The sequence below is a fragment of the Pongo pygmaeus genome, chromosome 6, assembly GCF_028885625.2.
Source record: "Pongo pygmaeus isolate AG05252 chromosome 6, NHGRI_mPonPyg2-v2.0_pri, whole genome shotgun sequence".
Classification (NCBI taxonomy): domain Eukaryota; kingdom Metazoa; phylum Chordata; class Mammalia; order Primates; family Hominidae; genus Pongo; species Pongo pygmaeus.
In genome coordinates, this window is record NC_072379.2 from 111,404,277 (window position 1) to 111,410,401 (window position 6,125).

The window sequence follows — 6,125 nt, forward strand, 5'->3', positions numbered from 1 at the left end:
AGATTCCTTTGTATATGACTAATTCTTTCCTCTTGCTGTTTTTAAAATTCATTGTCTTTGACTTTTGACAATTTGACTACAACATTTTTCAGAGAGGACCTGCTTGGGTTAAATCTAATTGGGATTCTTTGAGCTTTCTGGACCTGGATGCCCATCTCTCTCCCAAGACTTGGGATGTTATCTGCTATGATTTTATTAAATATGTTTTCCTCTCCTTTTCTCTTCTTTTCTCTTCTCCTTGTAGAACACCCATAATATGAATATTTATTCACTTAATGGTGTCTCATACATCTGTAGGCTTTCTTCATTTTGATATAATTAAAACAAATGATTTATTCCAAGTTCTATCAGTTTAAAGTTTTTCAGAAATTATTACAGAAGTCAACCCTGAAATCAGAAACAAGCTTTCACAGCTGTAGCATTTATAGCAAAGTCAATATCTACATGACCTTGATTTAAGAGATTTGGGGTGTTTCCATGATTCAGAATCCATGATAAAAGTTTCAAAGTCCAGATCCAAGTCAGAAACAAGGGCACTTACAAAGTAATCAATAGAAGGGCACTTTTGAAGCACACCTTCAACCATGAGCATGGGCTTCTTTCCTCCACTGTGGGCCAGCATCTCCCTGCAATAGCACTCCATGGTGGCCCTGTTAAAAGGATTTTGTAGAAAACATTCCTTCCAAACCATGGAAGTGACTGCCCTAGACATGAGGTAAGAGTAATATTTGGCACTATAGCCCACAAGGTAGGTGATCTGCAGCTTCCAGGCAGTATTTGGAACATGTGGTAAGCCACAGAATGTCTCTTGTGTTTCCTTGAGAATGCCTATGGTTGAAATCCTCAGGGGATGCTTCCTATGGTAGATTTGATCCAGAGTGGCATAAAAGACCTGAAGTTTCATATCAGCTGAAGCACAAACCTTTTTAGATTCACAAAGCTGAGACACCATATTTTTTTGGCAGTGGCTGCCCATTCTAATTTTGTCTGGCAAACTGGTTACTCGATAATCATTTGCAAAGTACTCTATTAGAATAGAAGGAACCCCTGCAAAATCAGTGGGGCACCTGGTTCCGGTGACGTGTTGGTAACAAGTACGTCCTAGCATTGAATGCATAGCATGTCCCATTTCATGGTCAAGATTTTCCATCATTCCAGGAGGTAGCAAAGTTGGTGAACTCCTTGAGGAATGGGAAAGATTCAGCATAAGAACTATGACTGGGAGTTGATAGTCTCTGTCTTCCTTTAATCTGCCTCCGTGGATTGTAAAATGGCAATCCTGATATGGTTTGTCTCCTTGCTGAAAAAAGTCAAAGTAAATGCACCCCAACAGTCCTTCAGATTCATGAATGACAGTCAGTTTTCGGACATCTTCACACCATACCTCTCCTTTTGCAGGCTACTCTGCATATAAGGAAATCCCCAACAGTTTGTTAAGCCAAATATTCAGGCCTTCCATGCATGCTCCAAGGGAGAAAAACAGGCAATATAAGCCAGGCTCAATATTATACCTTTGTGCATGATTCACACCACTGTGGTAGCGGGGCTCCCAAGGCATTACTTTGGAATTTTGAGAATTCTGTTTCATTTTCATCCCTCGTATCATCTCAAAATCTTTTCGAGTTCTTTCAGAAAGTTTGTCAGAGAGTTTCTCAAGGAACTGGATGACAGTCTCTGAATTTTTAACTATTTTTCCTTGGAGAGCCCTGTTGGAAAACACAGAATACCCTACCAACTTTTGCAGAGGATCTCTGTTGCTGGGCAATTCTTCTAAACATTTTAATTGACCAGTATAGGGATAAAGAAAAATTTTGTAAGCAGCTTCTCACACCAAGTCGCCTGGTGCTGCTGCATGGAGACCACCAATTATGATACGATCCCCATCAGATAAAAGTTATTGTGAATGTGTTCTAGTAAGAGATGCTTCTCAATCTTGTTGGGAAAGTTGTTTGCCATAAGACATGTACTACTCAAATCCAAGATTTTAACATTGAGGTCCACTGCTCTTTTACACTTTTCTTTGTCTAGATGGATTCCACTAATTTCAAAATCAAACATAAACAGTTAGGCCACTTGCCTAGTTTTTGTTTTGTTTTTAATCAGCTAGTAATTTTTGCAAACTTTGACATAATTCCACATTTGTGTTCAACCAAGTCAGCCACTCTGAACAAGGAATCTGAGAGCTCATCAAAGATGCGCACAATCTGGGATCCAGGTGGGGTGGAACATGCATGTTCCACAAGCAATTCTGTCTTTCTCAAGGCTTTTTATTGGGCAATATTAAATTTTTCTGGAGCACTGAGCTCAGGACATCCAAAAAGACCCCAGTGCTCACTAAACAGTTCCAAGTGGTAGCCCTGACATTGAAGGCGGAGCCCACCAGGGACCAGCAGGTGCTGACCCTTCCACATGGTTCTCAACTCTGAGGCTGCCCCTGCCGACCCACCCTGGCCACAGGGCCACTAGTCCGGCTACAAAGCAGCCTAGCCTTTGGGCACATAGTGTTTGTGGAGTAACCCCATGCCCAGCTGCAAGACCCTTGCCCCATTGCTGCAGCTCCAGCCAGGAGTGCACACTCTGCATTTCCGGGCTTTCTTCATTTTTAAAATGCTTTTTTCTTTTCTTTCTTTCTTTCCTTCTTTCTTTTGTTCACCTGTGATATTTCAAAATACCTGCCTTCAAGTTCAGAAATTATTTCTTCTGCTTGGTCTAGTCTGTTGTTGAAGCTCTTGATTGTATTTTGTCATTTCATTCATTGAATTCTTCAGCTCTAGGATTTCTGTTTGGCTCTTTTTTAATATCTGTCTTTGTTGGATTTCTCATTCAAATAATTACTTTCCTGATTTCATTGAATTGTCTATCTATGTTCTCTTGTATCTCACTGAGTTTCCTTATTATTATTTAGAATTCATTTTTGGCATTTGACATGTTTCCTTATGATTGGGATCTATTACTGGAGACATTGTTTTCCTTTGGAGGTTTCATGTTTCCTTTCTTTTTCATGTTCAACCTGTTCCTACGTTGATTTCTACATATCTGGTGGAAAAGTTGCCTCTTCCAATTTTATGAAGTAGATTTCATAGGGAAAGGCTTATTTGTATGAATAGGTCTTAGAGTGTTGGCCTTGGTTCTGGGTGGACACTGTAGTGTAGTCTCCATGTAGCCTTTTTTTTTTTTCAGCTGTAATCCACACTAGTAACATTTATGAGTGTCTCAGTGGCCTAGGCTAAGATTTTGATGGTAGTGGTGTGGCTGTGCTGGGAGTGGGTTCTCCAGGCTATTTCTTAGGTTTTGGGAGTGTGTGTGCACATAGTTGTTCGGCCACCTTGTGTGTGGCTCACTGGAATTGGGGCCATGGAGTTATTACTCTGGCTGGGATCATGGGCACACATTTGGTTGGCTGGCCTTGTGGCATGCCTGCCAGGAGTAGATTGTGGAATTGTTCTCAGGTCCAGAATGTAGGCACACAGCTGATCAGCTGGCTTGGTAGTATATCTACCAGGGACAGCCCACAGTATTGTTTTTCAGGCCTGAGACATGGGTGCAAGGCTGCTCAGATGGCCTAAGAGTGTGTCTGCTCTGGGGAAGGGGGACCCACCAGAGTGTTTCTCAATTTTGGGACACAGGTGTGAGGCAGCTCAGCTAGCTCAGGGTAGCCTTTGGGTACTGTTTCTTAGGTCCAGGTCATGGGCTCAAAGCTGCTTGGCTGGCCTAGGAGTGTGCCCACCAGAAGCCAGACTGTGGGACTGTGTCTCAGATCTTGATTGCAGGTGCAGGGCCATTGGGCAGGCTAGGGGCATGTCTGCTGGGGAGTGGGAGGACACTACAGGGACAGGGCTATTTTTCAGGTCCTGAGCAGAAGTGTGTAGCTGCTCCACCAGCCTGATGTATGTATTAGCTGTTCAGAGGCTTGGATGCCTCTCCTACTTTGAGGGGGGCATGCAGTGGTTTGGCTGGCTCAAGGTTGAGTTCACCCTGGGTGGGACTGCCAGACTGTTCATTCAGCTGGCAGTGTGGCAGTAGGGATGGGTGGGTTACCTTGCTGTGCAAGACCTGAGTCACAGCCTACCCTGGGCCTCAGCTTTGTGCAGATGGAGTTGTGGCATTCAGCCACATGTGTAGGCTTGGTGAAATTAAGATGAAGCCCCAGTATTGGAGAGGAACAGTGGCTACTGGCCTTCAGAACAAGGTGCACTACAGAGGTGGCTCTGTTCTCATGATGCTGTGCTGCACCAGCGTGTCTTGCAGAGGGTGAGTGGTGGGTGGGAAGTATACACGTCATGCCCCTAAACTGGGGCAATGCAGCTGCATGAATTCCTGGCAGTTCTCCAGACTGGGCTCAGGGCTTGCAAGGAGCATGTGATTCTTGTGTCGTAAGAATTGTGAGTGTTTGTGGTGGCAATGGCGACTGGTGGGGATCTTTTGCCTACTTTTTCCCCTGAAATGGGAAGTTCCTCCTGACTCCTGGCAGATTCAATCAGAGCAGGGGAGATGGTTGCAGACACCAGGTACCTCCATGCCGCCCTCCTGGATTTCAGTGAATCACCACAGGTGCATCTCCACTCCCTCGCTGCACACCAGCACTCTCCCTTCAACATCCCAGTAAAATCTTAGCTGTTTATTTGTTGCCTTGGTCCTTTCTTGTGGGAGGGATGAGTATCAAGCATCGCTTGTCAGCAATTTTGATGATGTCACTTCTTTACTTGTACATAAAAGCAATGATTATTTCCTTGGCTTGCCAGAGAGGTTAAAGTTAAAATTTCATTTGAGAATATAATCCCAGGCTCCCAGTGATCTCTCTTTATAGAACTTGCGATCTTTCTAGCATTCTTTTAAATTTATTTTTAATTTTCCAATAGTAAATCATTAAATAATCCAGACTTCCAGTTGGGTATAGTTTTTAAGCTGCTACAACCACCATCTTCATTTTATTTACCAAGCTAACAAATAGAAAAATTAGACCGAGAGTCTGGCTTTTCTGACCCACATATAATGCATGCAGTCATAGGTCTAACAAAGTTCATTTACACCATAAAAAGGAGCAAACTACAATTTTTACAATAAGCATATTTTGCCAAAAATAAAAAAGGGAATAAAATAATGTCTTACATGCCTCCTTGTTAAAATAAACTTTTTTTTAAAAAAATGATTTTTTTCTTGGTTCCAGTGTGGTTAGAGAAACTTTAACAAAAATTGACTATCATGGGAAGATCTTTGTATTAATAGCTCTGGAAGAGAGAGTGACTATCTAGGAGGCATGCTGCTTCACATAAGTGAAGATAATAAGAGACATGGCCTCTATCCATTGTAGCCATTAAGATCCTGTCAGGATATAGCAGTCATACCACTTATTTAACAGAAAATATAACATAAGGAATTGTTAATTAGGTATAAAGTTGTTAGGTGGCTAAAAAGGCAAAAAGGAAACATAAAGCAACTGCAGGAGCGGATACCACTCCTAGGGCTGGGGGAACAAAGGGAAGAGGTTGCACATACAGGTTTGAGTATTTCTTATCCAAAATGCTTAGGACCAGAGTGTTTGATTTCAGCTTTCTTCAGATTTTGGAATATTTGCATATACATAATGAGATACCTTGGGGATGGCACCCAAGTCTAAACATGGAATTCACTTATGTTCCATATACACATATATAGCCTGAAGATAATTTTATATAAGATTTTAAATAATTTTGTGGATAAAACAAAGTTTTGACTGTATTTTGGCTGTGACCCATCACGAGGTCAACTGTGAAAATTTCCACCTGTGGCATCATGTCAGTCCTCAAAGTTTCAGATTTTGGAGCATTTAAAATTTCAGGTTGTTGAATTAGGGATGTTCAATTTGTATTAAAACTTGGAAGCTTGGAGACAAGAAGCTCTGAAACTCAGATCTCTAAAAAGGGGTCTTTAGATAGCTAGTTTTTGTGTCTCTGACAAGGTGCAAAAAGGCTGGTTCTATAAGAGTTGTGATGGGAAGGACTTGCCCTCTCAGGGTGAGGCAGCATTGGGGAGCAGAATTGCCTTCTTAGGGCGAAAAAGTAATGTAGGGCTGATGCTTCCAGGAAGAGGAAGCAGGCAAGAGCAAGTAGTTCTTTCTTCCTGTCTCCACCTTGTGCTGTCCTTCT

General features: G+C 42.2%; 1 pseudogene; it reads right to left on the reverse strand.

Moving 5' to 3' along the window:
• Positions 1–433: 433 nt before the first annotated feature.
• On the reverse strand, positions 434–2,233 carry LOC129041577 (mitochondrial intermediate peptidase-like; annotated as a pseudogene).
• Between the last annotated feature and the right edge of the window lie 3,892 nt (positions 2,234–6,125).